The sequence below is a fragment of the Fukomys damarensis genome, unplaced genomic scaffold (assembly GCF_012274545.1).
Source record: "Fukomys damarensis isolate Sample0158 unplaced genomic scaffold, DMR_v1.0_HiC HiC_scaffold_38, whole genome shotgun sequence".
NCBI classification, from domain to species: Eukaryota; Metazoa; Chordata; class Mammalia; order Rodentia; family Bathyergidae; genus Fukomys; species Fukomys damarensis.
This window is the reverse complement of record NW_022900950.1, coordinates 50,998,550-51,015,282: the sequence shown is the minus strand read 5'-3', so window position 1 is coordinate 51,015,282 and position 16,733 is coordinate 50,998,550. Positions and strand designations below refer to the sequence as shown.

At 43.2% G+C, this 16,733-nt stretch overlaps 1 long non-coding RNA gene across 2 annotated transcripts in view; it reads left to right on the top strand.

Annotated features, from left to right (window-relative positions):
• LOC117284613 overlaps window positions 1–16,733 on the top strand; it is a 40,024-nt gene that overhangs the window by 18,403 nt on the left and 4,888 nt on the right. For both annotated transcript variants that reach the window (XR_004515701.1, XR_004515700.1), the window contains exons 3-4: window positions 3,967–4,145; window positions 8,865–9,651. This is a non-coding gene — a long non-coding RNA (uncharacterized LOC117284613). The remainder of the gene's footprint in view (window positions 1–3,966; window positions 4,146–8,864; window positions 9,652–16,733) is intronic.

The following is a 16,733-nucleotide window of genomic DNA, read 5'->3' as shown; positions in this document are numbered from 1 at the left end:
AAAAAAAAAAAAAAAGAAAGTTGTACTGCCAGGCGTGGTGGCTCACACCTGTAATCCCAGCACTTGGGAGGCTGAGGCAGGAGGATCACTGTGAGTTCGAGACCAATCTGAGCTACATAGTGAGTTCCAGGTCAGTCTCAACTACATAGAGAGACCCTGTCTCAAAAAACCAAAAAAAAAAAAAAAGTAAAGAAAGTTGTACTAACCTCTGGACTCAATCATGTTTTTCACATATTTTCCCTGATTTATAGCAAGAAATAGCTTTCACATGATTGCCCAGTATAAACATATAAGTAGAACAAAAGTTTTATTGAAGAATATTTATTATCATAATTGATATGCTTAATTTTATATTTTATTCTAGTGGTGTGTGTGTGTGTGTGTGTGTGTGTGTGTGTGGTACTAGAGATTAAGCCCAGGACTTCAAACATGCAAGACAAGCACTGTACCGCTGTGTTAAGTTACTTTTTTCTCATTGCTGAGACAGAATACCGGACACCCAAAGTTGGAGGGAGGAGGTTTATTTGGCTTATGGTTCATAGAGGTTTCAGTCTATAATCAGTTGGCTCCAAGGCTGAAATGGCAAACAAGCATCACAGAGAAGAAAGCACGGTGCTCACAAGGCAGCAAAGGTAACAGGACGGGGGAGAGGGGTAACAAGAGGGTTTAATAGCATCTTTCTGCCTCTTTTATCTTATTCAGACTACCGAGATTAGGGTGGTGCCAAACTTAATCATTCTTACTTAGTGGTTTAGTAATTACAAGCCCTTAACCCAAGCATCGCATTCCAGTTTCATCTGCCTCTGAAGAAAGTCCTACTTCCTTCACATGAGGTTTTGGGGGAACATCTAAACACAAATCATAACCACTGAGCTACATCCCCAACCCTTTAAAATTTTTATTTTGAGACACAGTCTCACTAATTTTCCCAGGCCAGCCTTGAACATGTGATCCTCCTGCCTCAGTTTCCCAAGTAGGTGAGATTGCAGGTTTATGCCACCATACCCAGGTTCTGTTCTATTTTTTTAAAACACAGTCACAATCCTCTATAGAGTCACAATCTACAGTTTGAAAAATACAGTCTGCTGCTTTTTACTCCTTAAGGATCTACAGTTCTAACAGGAGGTCTATAAGTAGGAAATATTCATAATCCCAGAGGTAGCTCAGAAAAATACACAGGAAAATGACATGGAAATACTTGAGCTCTGGGTAGACAAGTGAAATATGATCGGGGAAGATGGGCCTCCAAATGCCCACAGGACCGCTGTATGTTTGCTCCCATAACTTATGAGTGATCTTAAAGATCTTGGAGCTCAAGCAAATGACCACAAGGACTCTTAAAAATCTTTACTTCCCAACAATGTTATGGATGGATGAATCCAAAGAATAGAAATGCGCTGCTCTTCTTGCCAGTGCTCAGAAATTTCCTTGGCAACGAGAAGCTGTTTGATTTCTCCTCTGAAATCATATTTTCAGTGGGGGAGGGCTCAGGGGAGAGCAAGCAGAATCTGACAGAAGCAGAGCCATGCCAGATTAGTAGGGGACACAAGGAAGTTTCACAGGACTAGGTGAGCTACAAAACATCCTGCAACTGTAGCAAGTTTACTGCCAAGCAGGATGTGGGGTTTTGGGTGCTCTGTTCAAGTGCAAATACTTTGTTCTTAGGCGGGTACAAACTGGCATGGGTGCACAAAACAGTCAGGCTGGCTATTACAACAAGATCTTCCTTTGCATCTTTTCCTGGCTGCTGCTCTCCAGCCTCCTGTTGCATTTGTTACTCCTCACCCTCTGAGCCATCTGTTACATTTGTTTCTCCTGATGTACCAAATAAAGGTGTGGCAAACTGTCCACTTTTGTCTTTGCTGCCTAGAGCAGCTTGATCAGGCCCAAAGTGCAGCTTCTCTTTAAAAAAAAAAAAATCATTACTTCCTCTCATTTTGCAGGTAAAAGAGCTGAAACTGAAAAAGTTATAGCCATTTGCCTAAAATAAATGACAACCTCTGCCTCAGTTTCCTAAGGCAGAGAACAGCACAAGGGGAAGTGGGGCTGCCTTTGAAAGTTAAACATCAGGAGCATCAGTATCTCACAGACATGGCAAGTGCCCAATAAATATAAACATTATTACAACAGCCCGTTTTGAAAGGGTAAAATCTTGAACGAAAACTAGTACATCACAGAGGAGGAAACAAACCTTACAGAAAAAAGGGCCTTTGGTGGCATCATGTGGCTGGGGGGTGGGGAGAGCCAGCCATCTCCATGCCTGGCATTCCCTGGGGTCACCCCTCACCTCCCCACTCCCCACCACAAGCCCCTCCAAAGGTGAATAATGCCTGAGGGGGTGAGAGGAGAGCACCCTTCATATGGAATTGGGCAACTGTGGGTAACTGTGTTGTTTGGCAATTATGGGTTAACTAGGTAATTATGCTCTTTGTAGAATGTACCTGAGTACCCAAGGAGCGTAATGGACTTGGAAAGTCCTGCCAGAACACTTCGCTTTCCACTGCTCTGCTTTGTGTAAATCTTGCTCGCTATCTTTCCAGGGAAACTCCAATGAATCTAAGCTTCATAGATGTAAAAAGAAGTATTTATAGAAGTGCAAATTTCTATTTGGGGGCTCTTGAGACTGACAGGAGCCGCCTGCGTTAAAAGCTGCTTTTTGCTCCTATCTTCATGTTGAGAGTGGTCTGTCTGGAGTCCTCAGTTTCCTGCTTCAGTCCGGCCTAGGCAAGAGGTGGCACTTTCCCTGCCATGTCCTGCAGGCCCCGTCAGCCTTCCAGCTACTGGACTCTGCTCTCCCACTACCTGCCTGTGTAAGGACACGACACATTCACTCAGAAGGCTGGGTGGGAGCAGAGGGGACCTCTGTCAATGATGCCATGAGAGATGGCATTGACTAGGCCAATGACGGTAACACAGAGTAGGCTGTCAAGAGGGACAACAAGCACATAAGTTTCCAAGAGGTGCATCTAACTGTCAGAAGAGGTATTCTTTTGCTTGTTTTTATAGTGCTAGAGATGGTAACCAGGTACCCTGAGCTATATACCCAGCCCTTTTAAATTTTGATACAGGGTTTCACTAAGTCACTAAGTTGCCCAGACTGTGCTCACACTTGTGTCCCTCCTGTCACAGCCTCCCAGTGTGCTAGGATTATAGGCATGCACCAAAACACACCGAGAGGTTGCTTTTGTGGTTGTTTGTTTGTTTTTGAAACAGTGTCTCACTGTGTAGCCCAGGCTGGCCTTGAACTTGTGGCCATCCTACTTCAGCCTCCCAAGTGCTGGGATTACAGACATGCGCCACTGCCCACAGAGCTTGGTGATTGCAGATGTGGGAAAGGGTCTCAGTGAGCAAATGGAGATATGTCAGAACTGCATTTTCCAGAGGATCTTGTTTCTTGTTAACTTCTCAGGAGCACCTGCATTGTAACTAAAGCTGTACATCAAAATATGGACCAGTGGTGGCAAACCTATGGCATATGGGTTATTTGTTTTTTTTTTAAGACCAAAGATGCTAATGTCAAGTGTTTTTTCTCAACTAAAACCTCAGTATTCAGGTTTACTTGTAGTGTTGGCACTCTGCAGTAAATATGTGGGTTTGGGGTTGCAGTTTGGGCACTCATCTCTAAAAGGTTCACCGTCACTGGTACAGACTGACTAAATCATTCATTTTGGCTTCATAGAAGGTCCCTTCTTACTGGAGGAGATTTTTTTTGACCTCATGGCTCTTGTGTCAATATTAGTCCATTATCTTATGACTGCTCAGTACCTGCTGGTAGGATTGCTCTAATGAGCAATTTGTTGCCAATGCCTAATCACCACAAGTGATCAGTTCTTTCTTTATGAAAACGTTTAGGAATTTGTCCTGTAATTTTGTGTGTGTGTGTGTGTGTGTGTGTGTGTGTGTGTGTGTGTGTGTTACTGGGGATCAAACCCAGAGCCATCCACAACCCTTTTCATTTTGAGACAGGATCTCATCAACTTGCTAAATTGCCCAGGCTGGGCTTGAACTTGCCACTGGTGGTGAAGGTTGGAACAGAAGGAGATCCAAGAAACAAGAGAAGATGGTGTATCCTCAAGTGGAAAGCCCAGGGCAACAAGAACTCATCCTAGAAGTGAACTCAGGGCTTTTCCTTCTCCTCCCAGGAGGTAACCGGGAGGGCGATACCCTTGAATTACTACCTCCCAGAGTGGGGGGTGGGGTAGGGAAGCAAACCCTGGATCTGGCAGGCCCACTTGTCACCCCAGGGTCCCCCTCACTTCAATCCTGGCCTGCACTGGTGCTTGTCTCCAGCCTGCAGTTCCCTGACTGGGACTCGCCTGAGGTGAGGGGCACAGGGTCAGACAACTCAGCCTCGCAGGAGAGCCTCCCCGCTCTCCTTCCCTGGCCACCTCCTCCACACCCACTTCCAGCTATTCCAAAAGGCCTCCAGCTTCCCAGCAACTCCACATTCCCATCTTGACCTGCGTCCTCTCTAGGTGCTGCAGGTGCTGCTGGAGAGGGCCCAGGAGGGGAAATGGGAACGGAATTGTCCCATGAGGAAACACATTCACAGTTGGCACATGGTCATCCTCGCTACTTTTCATGTGTTTGTCAAATCCTTGATACTCGACTTGTGCTTCTTTGGCTCCCTTACCTGAGAGCTTGTTAGAAATATGGCAAGTCCTCTCCGCTGTTCTTTTGTTGTTGTTTTTGTTTTTTGTGGCGCTGGAGACTGAACCCAGGGCCTTCTCACTGAATCATATCCCTGGCCCTTTTTTAAAATTTTGTTATTTTGACACAGGGTCTTGCTAAATCACTAAACTGTCCAAACTTGTGGACACCCCCGCCCCCGCCTCAGCTTCCCAGAGTGCTGGGACTACAGGTGTGTGTCACCATGCCCAGTTCCCATTGTATTTTCGCAAGGTTCCAGGTTAATCTTATGCTCGGTACCCTTCAGGAAGTCCAATTCTAAGACAAAATTGACTTTTATAATTAAGAAAATAGTAGTTTTAAATTTTTGTTTTGTTTTGTTTTGTTTTTGGTACCGGGTATTGAACTTGGGTCCTTACACTTGCAAGGTAGGTGGCAGCGGAACCACTGAGCTAAATCCCCAGCCCTAGTAGTTTTAAAATTTTAATAGTAGAACTTCCCCAGTGACACAGCTACCCAAATTTCTGGGCTGTCAGCCTAGAAGCTAGGGACCATTCTGCATAGAATTGCCCTTCTTCCTGGCAAAGTGGCACACCCTGTAGTCCCAGCAGTTTCAGAAGCTGAGGCAGCAGGGTCACAAATTCCAGGCCAGCCTAGACAGCTTAGTGACTAAGGAAGCCCCTGTCTCAAAATTTAAAAAAGGGTTGGGGATGATAGCTCAGTGTGAAAGACCTGGGTTTAATCCCTAGTACCACAAAACCACAAAACAAAATAATTCTTCTACAATTGCTGCACTGTAGTGTAAGGATTTATCTTTCCTTCCTCTCTACCATGCAGACAAAAATCATCTGAAACACTTATGTGAGTGACTTTCAAGAAAAAAATTTAAATCAGCATATTATCATAGTCATTGATGATTTTTATTCCCCTGGTACTAGGAATTTAACTCATGACCTTATGCTTTCGAGGCAGGTACAGTGTCACTGAGCTAAATCCCCAGCCCTGTGATGATGATTTTAGTATCATAGGAGTATGGGGACAAGATGATTGCTAATATTTTAATGCTTTCTGGGGGTGAAGGAAATAATAGACAATAATGATACAGGAGAATACAACTCTCAACCTGTTAGATGTCAAATGTGCTGAGTTCATGGTCCCACAACACCAAGGAATGAAGTCACAAACTGAAGGAAGAAGTTAGGAGAGTTTTACTGGCAGTAAGGAGAGAAGAATAGCTGCTGGATTTCCAGGAGGGGTCCTGAATGAGTGAGCACTAAATTCCTTCATCAGCAGAGTCACAATGTGGATACAACATGGATCAAACTACCACTGACTTACAGGATTATAAGTACTATTATAGCCACTTAGCTAATATCGGTCCAATGGGAAGCGGGTCACATAGTAAGGGCACAAGGAAAACACAAAGGCATTTTGGGGAAGGGATGGGTCCAGATGTTCTGGTCACCCTCCTGGCCCTCTAATGCCTATCTGGACTTCCTGGACCAGGTGGTACTAATTACAGTATAATCTCAAGTTATTGTTTATCCCTTAGGGAGGCATGCAGGCCTGGCCACTGCATCTTTGTCAGGAGACCTGGCCTTCAGATGAGCCTCCAGCCACAATTCTGATGTCTTTCTTTTTGTGCTGACTTCCTTGAGAGTCATGTCCCTCTCTGACTGTATATTAATTTATATCTAATGTAGCTGCCCGTAATAAGGAGAAGTGGGTAAAATCAGAGGCAGTTCCAGGGAGAGATTTTTAAAAAGAGAAGCAATACAGGAAATGACAGCAGGAACATGAATCATAAAGCCTTAGCCCCACCCATCCATCCCTGGAGTGAATCCTCCCTCCCAGAACCTGTGGGCCTCCACACCTGAGCTGACTCAGCCTGTCCATTCATTTTTGTGAGGAGTTAAAGGAAAGCATTAGGCATCTTCTATTTTGGCGTGTACCTACTACTTTCTAGTCTACACTGAGACAAGCATACCAGCTCCCTAAATCCCAGCCTAGGCTTTGTCATTGAAACTATGAGTCTGGGCCAAATCCTCCCACGTGAAAGGAAACTGGAATGAGCTGTCTCCCTTGCAGAGAACAATATGTTCACAGTCCCAGGCTGACTTGTGATTTCTTTCTTCCTTATTGGCTCTCAGATGATGGTGCTCTGTCTCTTTCTCTTTCTCTCCCTCTTCTCAGATTCAACCCCCAAGCTCTGGAAGCTTCTTAAGGTTTGGTCCTCTGAGCTCTTCCTCTATCTCTACATGGTTTTCTTTATAGTAACCATTTCTGTGACTGAAAAAACATCCATGGTGCTAAAAACAGTACTGTTCAATTTCTAGCGTAGATGTCACTGAATCTCAGAATGATATAAATGAAGAGTTCACCTTTACACACAGTAAGTTTGAGATGCTGGTCATTTTTACTCCATGGCCTCTTTGGTTTTTCACTTTAAGTGTATCATAGACATCTCAAACTCATTGTGCACTCAGTTGAATTCTATCCACTCTCTACACTTGCTCCCGTTCTACTTCAGCCCATGGCCCACCAAGCACCCAGTTTCCTTGGCCTGGATGCCATCTTCACAGCTTCCTCTCCCACGCCTACTCCCTAACCCATCAGCAGTCTTGTCACTTCTGCTTAAATTTCTCCACCTCTCTCCCATCTCCACTGCTCTTCCTTTGTCTAAGCCACCATCCTTTCCTGTCTGGACTACAATGCTTTCCTGCCATACTGTCCCATTTTGGCCTCCCTATAATCTATTATCCATCCAGCACCATTTTGCTCTCCTGCTTATAAGTGGACAAAGATGTCTCATGACCCTTTCAATGAAACTTGAGCTTAGCAGTGCCTTGAAAGCAACGTAGAATATTATGCTTGGGTGGTAAAGCTGGACTGCTTTTGTTTACATCCTAGCTTTGTTACCTTCTATCTACAGAATTGGGGGTAAGTCATTAATCTGTGCCTAAATTTTGTTATCTATAAAATGCATAGAATGAGACTGTCACCTACTACTTAAGAGGATGAGTGAGGGTGTCTTAGTGACTTTTCTCATTGCTGAGACAAAATACCTGACACCCAAAATTAAAAGAGAAAAGGTTTATTTAGCTCCTAGTCTGTAGCGGTTTCAATCCATAATTGGCTTGCCCCAAGGCAGGGTGCCATCACAGAGAACAGTTCACAGCAGACAGAGAATAGCAAAGCAATAAGGGACCTTAACAGGGTCTTTCTGCCCCTTTTATCCTATCCAGACTACTTAGGGTGGGTAGCACTCACACCCTTAATCCTAGTGCCCTTGAGCCCAACAGTGCATAAGGAATCAGTTCCAGCTTCACACACTGTATATGGAGCCACCTCTGCAAAAGCCCCACCTATGACCACGTGAGGCTTTGGGGGACATCTGGACACAGCCCTAACAGATGGGCTCAACTGGGATAATGCATTTAGCACAGATGAATGTGCCCACGTGTGGATGGCACCTGTGGTTAACCTTTCTACCTCTTCAGCCTCCTGTTGTCCATACCCTTCTTGTTCCTGGCACTCCAGCCACCCTAAGTGCCTCATATCAGAATTCTGCCACCAGGAACCTCCCCTTGTTTCGCACAACTAATTCTACCTCAGATCTCTGCTCCTGGCTTCAAGTCAGCTCCAGAGAGAGGCTATCCTTGACCATCCTTCCTAAATTAGCACCCTCAAATACCTGTTTTTTTCCTTCATAGTACTGACCACCATTTTTACATAGATATTTATCGGTTTCATACCCGTCTCTGTCAATAAGCTATAATCCCCGAGGGGAGAATTGTTTTGGTTTTACTGACAGAAGAGTGCTTGGTATTTACTAGGCACAGAAGGAATACTTAAGCAGTTCAGTGGTAGAGCACTTTCATGCAAGAGGTCCTGGCTTCAATTTTCAGGACCACAAAACAAAAACAAAAATAACTTGTTGAAAAACTGAATGAGTAAGTGAATAAATAACTGCAACTTCTAGGGGATTAATCTTCTGGTGACCCAAACGACTGAATATGCCATGTTTGTGTTTGCCTCCCCCACCCCCTGGTATTTGGCTAGTACTGTCCCAACTAAAAGCGTATTTTTCTTCTCTTTCTTTTCTTTCCCACATATATTCCGGGGGTCAAACACTGCCCATTGTGTCAATTAAGCAGGCACCTTACCACTGAGCTGCAACCCCAGCCACAACCAAATTCTTAATTCAGGTATTTGTATGTATTTGTTTATTTCAGTGCTGCATTTCCTCAGTCAGTGGATTCTTGGTACTCAACCTCCGCAACACGGCGGAGATCCGCTTTGCACTCTGCCGGATCACAAAAACTGAGCTGCGATACCTGACTCCCCCGACTCTTCCGTTCTTCGCTGCCCTTTAGGTTTCGCGGAGTATCCAGCAGAGGGCGCTGCCGAGATGCGGCTGCTGAGGGGCGCAGGTGCAGAGCGGGGCGGGGGAAGTGAAACAAACCTGACCATGAGGGTAGTTTTACAGTCGCCCCAGAGCTTTCCCGTTGTGGGGTGGCTTCGGGGCCTGGAGAAATACAGAGGCTTCCAAGACCAGCTGAGAGTCCCTGGGGTTTGGAGAGCATTTGAACAAGATTTCTGGGTGGCATTCCCCAAAGATTCTAGGTCAGCAGGAACTGGGCGGGCCCGGGGGCCTTTTAAAAGATGTTCCCCACTGACTCTGATGGTCGGGAGGCTCAGGACCCTGTGGTGGGGATTCCCGAGGGCGACACCCGGTGCCCAGCCCCGTTGCTCTTTCGCCCGCTGTGACCTCTCTGTGTGTCCGTGCACCCCCACCAGGACGGAGTTAATAGAGCGGAAGCTGTGGTGGCAGCCTCCCATGGTTTCCGCGTAAAGCTGCTGGCCCGTGTTCAAAGCTGGTCGGGCCCTGCGCGGTCGAGGGCAGAGGAAGATTTCTGGGCCGTGCGTCGGTATCCATCCGCTGTGGAGGAGAACTCCGGCCCCTCTAGTGCAGCTGCCTCTGCCTCTCTTCAGTTCCTCACCTTTTCCTGTAGGGGGCAGGTAGGAACTGTAGGAGATGAAGGAAATTTCTAACTAGAAGGGATCTTATCCTGCGGCGAGTGGATGCATTCATTATATGCTTTGCTTTTCTTGTAAATCTATTTTTTTGTGGTGCTGGGAATCGAACCTTATACCTGTTAGGAAAGTGCTGTACTACTGAGCTATACCCCTAGCCCAGTGTTCTGTTTGTTACTCTCTTTCCCCCCCCCCCCGTCCCGTCCAGTATGAACCCAGGGCCTTTCCACTACACTACATTCCCAGCCCTTTAAAAACATTTTAATTTTTAGGTAACAAGGTCTTAATAGTCACTAAATTGTCCAGGCTGGGCCTTGTGATCCTCCTGACTCAGCTTCTCAGTACTGTGTATAGGTGGGAACTGCCACACCTAGCTTGCTTTTTAAATTTACTTTTTTATTTTTTAAAATGTACTATTTAACTGATTTTATTTATTTATTTTTAATAAATTGCATTTGTATTTATTTTTAATAAATAAAATTGCATTTGCACTGGGCGTCCCCTGGCCCCTGCCGCCGGCAGGCGTTTAAGAGACCTGTCGAGCACCCCGGGGTCTCACTGTCTTTCGGCTCTCTCCTACCTCTCGCTCAGGCCCGCCGGCTGCTTGCGCCCTGGCCAGCCCTGAGGCCGGCTAGCTTGACAGTCGCCCTCCAAAAGCGCCCTGGTCTTTGGGGAAAGACCCCTCCCCCTTGCCGCGGTAAAAAAACGAGCACAATGAGTTACGGAGCAGAAATATACCGCTGTGATGAGATGTTTTTAAAGAAGAAAATTGACTTTCCAAAAAAGACTAATGACTAAAAACTCCTGACGTGGAGGTGGAGCTCGGAAGAGAGAAATTGGCCAGTGACTGGGGAGAGGATGTTCTAACAAAGTTTCACTGTGTTTTTAAGTATAGAAGCCCTGTGTTTATTACAAAGAAAGGACAGCTGTGTCAGCAGCGTGTGCTCTGTAAATGAAACAAAAGCATTATCTTTAATGCAAGAAAAATTAGAAAATAGAGGCAGCTCTAATATTTAGCCTATCAGGCCAATGGAAATGAAGGAAAAAATACTTTTGGGTGTGGGTTCTAGTCAGGGTCGTTACTAAGCGGAAGTATTGGTTGTGTGTTATTTTATAGCTTTAAAGGAACAGTAAGTTTGAAAATAATTATTAACGTGATCTGCACGATTAAGCATTAATTAGTATTACCTTGTTTAAAAAGCACGAACAAACTGCCACAATTAAAAGCAAATTTAAATCTTCCTGAATTCCGATGTTTTGAGTGTTCACCACATGGGAGGTTTACCGCATGCTTTGGAAGTTTATGATCTTCAGGTGCATTTTGTTAGTAGCTACTGGCTAGACTACTGAATACTCACGTTGTGACTAGTGGTTAGCTGTGTGACCTCGTGGAGCTCTTTCACCTTTTCCGCTTTAGAGTCATAAATTCTTGGTAATATATATTAATCACAGACTTTAGATGGAGTTGCAGGAATTGTTGATCAGTTCTTCTTTTGTTGTTTTCTTTTGTTTTGCTTTTTGAGACAGGGTCTCACTATGTAGTTGAGACTGACCTGGAACTCACTATGTAGCCCAGGCTGGGCCAACTCAGAGCACTCCTCCTGCCTCAGCCTCCTGAGTGCTGGGATTACAGGAGTGCACCATCACGCCCCGGATATTGATCAATTCTTGAATCGCTAATGAAACGGAACATGTTTCACTTAAAAAGGAGTGTAATAGTGTTGTTAAAGACTTTCCAAATTCAAACCTCATGCTCTAGTAAATAGTCCTATCTTCATAGAAGGCTTAATGTTTGTAATGACTTGACATTGTAGCAAATGGTTCTGGAATGGTTATTTTTACATGAGCACTCAGTGACTGTAACTAGTATTAGGACTGTATATATTTGGGGTGGGGTGAAGAGAGTGTTGGATAACAGCAACCCTGTATAAGACGGATAATTTTATGTGTAGTTGTGTACCAGGTGTAGTATGCAAGGTGAGAGATACAGAATTGCTCCTGGAGCACAGAAGGAAGGAATGAGTTGTACTTTGCACAGAGGGCTGGAGAGAAGAGCCAAGGAGGAAAGGGCATTTGCCCTGGGCCTTCAAGAACTGGTTGGATCTCTCCTCGTGGGGAATGTGAGTCCTGGCTGAGGTGGAAGGAGACCCAGTACCAGGAGGCTTGGAAGTAGTACTCTGGTTTGGCCCCAGCTCAGAATGCCTGGAGGGGGAGGCTTGGGAGGTCAAGCAGGGAAGGTAGAAAGGAATTTTAACCTGATAAATTTTGACTAGGTAACAGGATCTTTAATCAGAGAGTGACCTTTAATGTTAGCTCCTAGCTCCTTGACATGTTAAACATAGTGGGTCCATATGACCTAGCATTTATACCCAGGATAAATGCAGCATGTGCCTAACCCAAAACTTATACACAGGTGTTAATAGTAGCAAGCAAAATGTGGAAATGGCTTTTAAATGTCCATCAACTAATGAATGAATAAATAAAATGTATATCCTTACAAGGGAATATTGTTTGGCACTAAAACTTGACATGTTAAACATAGTGGGTCCATATGACCTAGCATTTATACCCAGGATAAATGCAGCATGTGCCTAACCCAAAACTTATACACAGGTGTTAATAGTAGCAAGCAAAATGTGGAAATGGCTTTTAAATGTCCATCAACTAATGAATGAATAAATAAAATGTATATCCTTACAAGGGAATATTGTTTGGCACTAAAACGAGAATGAGGTACTGATGCATACCACCACATGGATGAGGTTCAAGAACATTATACTTACTGTTAGGTGTAGTCAGCCTACAGGCCATTTGCCCTATTTCTATTTATTTATAAGAAAAAGTTAAGGAGTATATCTACCTTCAACAGGGGAGAGATTATACGGTGGTTTATACAACCCATGTATAGGTGCACACAGTACATCCTGCCTCTTTTTCCCCCTTCCTCCTCCTATCAAGCCCCCTTCCCTCCCTGTGTACAAAAGCTTTGCTTCCGTTTTTTCCTTCTAGTTTGTTTTTTTTACTTGTCCCTTCCTTCCTTTCCTTCCCTCCTCCCTTGTTCCCCTTCCCATTTGAAGATTTTCTTCCCATTTCCCAATATCTATTATACATTTTAGTCTTTATTTCCCTTTTTGGTTTCCCACACCAGAGAATGCAGTATTTAAACAGGTGTGTCTGATTTATTCACTTAAAAGTATGATCTTGAGGTCCATCCATTTGGCTATAACTGTATGAAACTCATTCTTCATGGCAGAGTAGTACTCCATTGTATATAAAAAAAAAACCACATCTTCTTTATTCATAAGTTGATGGGCATTTGGGCTGTTTCCAAGATTTAGCTATTGCAAAATTGTGCCCCTATAAAAATGGGTGTGTATATGCTGCTGTGGTATGATTCTTTTAATTCTTTCAGGAAAATACCAAGAATGGGAATAGCTGGATCAAATGGAACCTCTAGTTTTAGTTTTTCGAGGAATTGCCACATTGATTTCCACAGTGGTTGCACCAGTCTATACTCCCACCAACAGAGGAGAAGGGTTCTTTTTTCCCCACAACCCTGCAAGCTTTTGTTGTTGGTTGATTTCTTGATAGCAGCTATTCTTTCAGGGGTGAGATAGCATTTCATCTTTATTTTAATTTGCATTTCTTGAATTACCAGTTGTTGAACATTATTTTTTTCATATATTTATTTGCTGTTTCTACTTCTTCATCTAAGAAGTGTCTGTTCATTTCAGATGCCCATTTTTGGATGGGCCTTTAAATTTGGGGGGATTTTTTTGAGTTCTTTATATATTCTAGATAGTAGTCCTTTGATGAACAGCTGGTAAAAAATTTTTCCCACTCTGTGGGCTGACTTTTCACTCTTGGTAGTTTTTCGTACTGTACAAAAGCTTTTTAATTAAGATGAGGTCTCACTTTTTGATTCTTTGCAGTGTTTCCCATGGGGTCCGCTCTTTTTTTTAATGTTATGGATATTTACATATGTGTGTGTATGTGTGTGTGTGTGTGTGTGTGTGTGTAGAGTGTTTTGTTATTTATATATAGTAACTCTATTCTGTACTTTGTATGTGGCCCAAGATAATTCCTCTACTCAGTTCACCTAGACAAACCGAAAAGTTGGATATGCCTACAGAAACATGACACTAATCGAAAGAAGCGTAATTATGTTCTGCCCGGTGTAACCCCAGAACTTTGGAGTCTGACACACGAGGATCACAAGTTCAAGTTCTGACTGAGCCATCAAAGCCAGATGCAGCTCAACATAAAAACTGTGGCCTGGGGCTACAGATCAGTGTGAAGGCCTTGGGTTCAATTGCCCTTACTATAAAAAAAAAAAATACATTGTATTGTTGCACTTATATAAAATGTATGAAATAGGGAAATCTGCAAGAGAAATAGGATTAGTAGTTCCCTTATATTAGAAAGGGAATGGGTTGGTCCTTTCTAATGTAAGTACAATTAGGGTGATGGTTGAACACCTCTACATAAATATAGTAAAAAACAATGAATTGTATATATTTCAAATTTACTTTATATCTTAGCAAAACCATTAAGGATTGAAGCAATAGAAAGCACAGAATATTTTATCTATAGATTTTATGTTTAGCATTTGGTTATTATCTATTTAATGATGGAAGAGTGTAACAGTGAAACTCATTTCTAGATACTTTCAGAAATGTAGCAGGTGTTCAGTAAATAACAAATAGAAAAAGTTAGATGCATGCATCGTGTGATGAGTGCTCAGAGGGGGCCAGACGAAGGGTCATAGTTTTTGAAGGTCTCCGAATTCCCATCCCCATATGAGCAGGGGGAGAGGCCTGTATAGGAGTCAGCAATTGTGGTGGACTTCGAAGGCTGTTTCAACTTTTATTAATAGATATGGGGGGTAGGGGTGGGGGAACAAGGCATTCAGAGGAAGCAGACAGGAGCAGAGGTGCATTAACAGTTGCCAGCACCTTTTGGCTGAGCTGAGAGTACAAATAGGATAGGAAAGAGAAACAAGGCTGCAAAAATAGATTAGGGAGCAATGTCAGTGCTCTGGCAGATCTGTGACGTGTCTTTCCTTGTTCCCCGCTCCCAGTCCAAACTCCCATTTCAGCTGGCCCCAACCTAGTGTGTTTGTTCCAGGGTTTGTTACTTTGTAGGCCCCTCTCCCCTTCTCTGGAGCGCTGGCACTGCCTGGAGGCTTTAACCCCTACCCTCAATGGATTGCCCTGTCAGAAGTGTAATATTGGAGTGATTAAATGAATTAAAATCAAGAGTTGCAAAGTGTATTCAAAGCAGTTTATTTTAGATCTTTTTTTTGTTGTTTTTTTTATACCGGGGATCGAACTTGGTACCTTGTGCTTGTGCTTGCAAGGCAGGCAGCAGAACCACTGAGCTAAATCCCCGGACCATTTACAGATTTGTTGGACTCTTAACAAAAAGATTTTGAAAGGACCTTGAATTTGAGACTAAGCAGTTTACTTGGCTAGGAAAAGGGATTTCTGGTAAAATGACTGTTCTGATGAGATTAGTTTGGTAGTACTGTGCAAGGTGAACTAGACTAGGATGGAAGGTCTATTTCTGGGGTGCCCATCCCCACCTTCCCATTCTGCTTCTATTCCCACCCTACCTAGGTTAGGCCCTGACCGGCACTGGGAGTCTCCTGCAGTCTAGCAGTCTCCTAACAGCTCTCCTTGCTTTTAGTCTATAAATAGGGTAATGGCAGCAGAGTAGAGAGGGAAGGATCAGCAAGAGGGTCCTTGAAGAAAATAATTTAAGATGCCAGAAAGAAAAAAACAAGTAAAACGGTTATGAAACGCAGATATTTGGGAGAGGCCGGGCAGTTTTTGCTCATAGCGTTGGCCAGATAGTAAATTTATTGCATGTGTCTCTTTTTGAACTATGAGACTGCCACCCTGTGGACAATATAACTTAAACTAAACCCCTCGAGAATTATAGTAAAGCTTCATTTATTTGACATTTTCTATTTTATAACTGGCTATGGTTCTTTCACATTGGTGTATATGGCTATGCTTATTAAAATAGAAGCCTTGTCCGGTTGTTTTCTGAACTTTTTCTGAAGCTTTTAAATAAAGGGAATATAAAATACAATCAGTAGCTTAAAAAGTTGCATAGAAATTTAAGAACACTGGATGGTATGCTTCTTTGCTCCAGAAATTTCATATGCTAGAACTTGTTTTTTAAAACTCTGTGGCATGCAGGCCTATTGTGAAATGGTTTTTTAAAAAATTATGTTTTATATTTATAATGCATATGATGTCCTTGATACGTTACATTTCCTGACTAGTATGTGAAAACTTCTCCCTTATTCAGGAGGGGTAAGTGAATTGTTTCCTCATTTTTTGTGGAGCTGGTTTCAGTTAAAAATTTTCATGCTTTGATGAATTGCTTTAATTGCACTGATGTAAATCAGATTGTATTGTATTGTGTTCCTTGTCCAAAAGGGCAGTCTGCTCACAAATTAAAAAATCAGCCGGCATCTCTAGAGGCTGAGGCAGGAGGATGCCATGAGTTCAAGGCCAGCCTGCGTTACTTAGTGAGTCTAAGGCCAGCCTGAACTACATAGTGAGACTATGCCCCCCCCCAAAAAAAAATTTAATTAAAGTGACACAGTGATTCCGAAAGACTTAACTTTGCTCTTGCAACTCAGGAAATGGTTCATTCAGCAGCAGATGAGCTGTTTACAGTTATCATGTCGTAAATGGCTTACACACTTGAATTCCCTGAGATGTCAGTGGGGCTGGGGCAGCCATGTAGCACTTGAAATCTGTGTCACCAAAAATCAGAAGTGGGTTGAAGCAGCATTTGAAATCGGCAGTTGTGTTCTGATATCCAGGCTGATGGGAATAGATTAAGTGAATCCCTTGCTCCTTAAGTTACCTGAAACCTGGGCTTAAAGCTGCTACATTTTGGTATATTTAATATAGCAAATGTTTCTGAGTCAGTTTTTATAAAAAGTAAATAGCATGGCAAACATAATTTAAATATTTGGTTTTAACTTTTTCTAAGTAAATGTGTGGGATTGTAGGTGACTTTTCAAGATTATTTTTTGCTACCTGTGT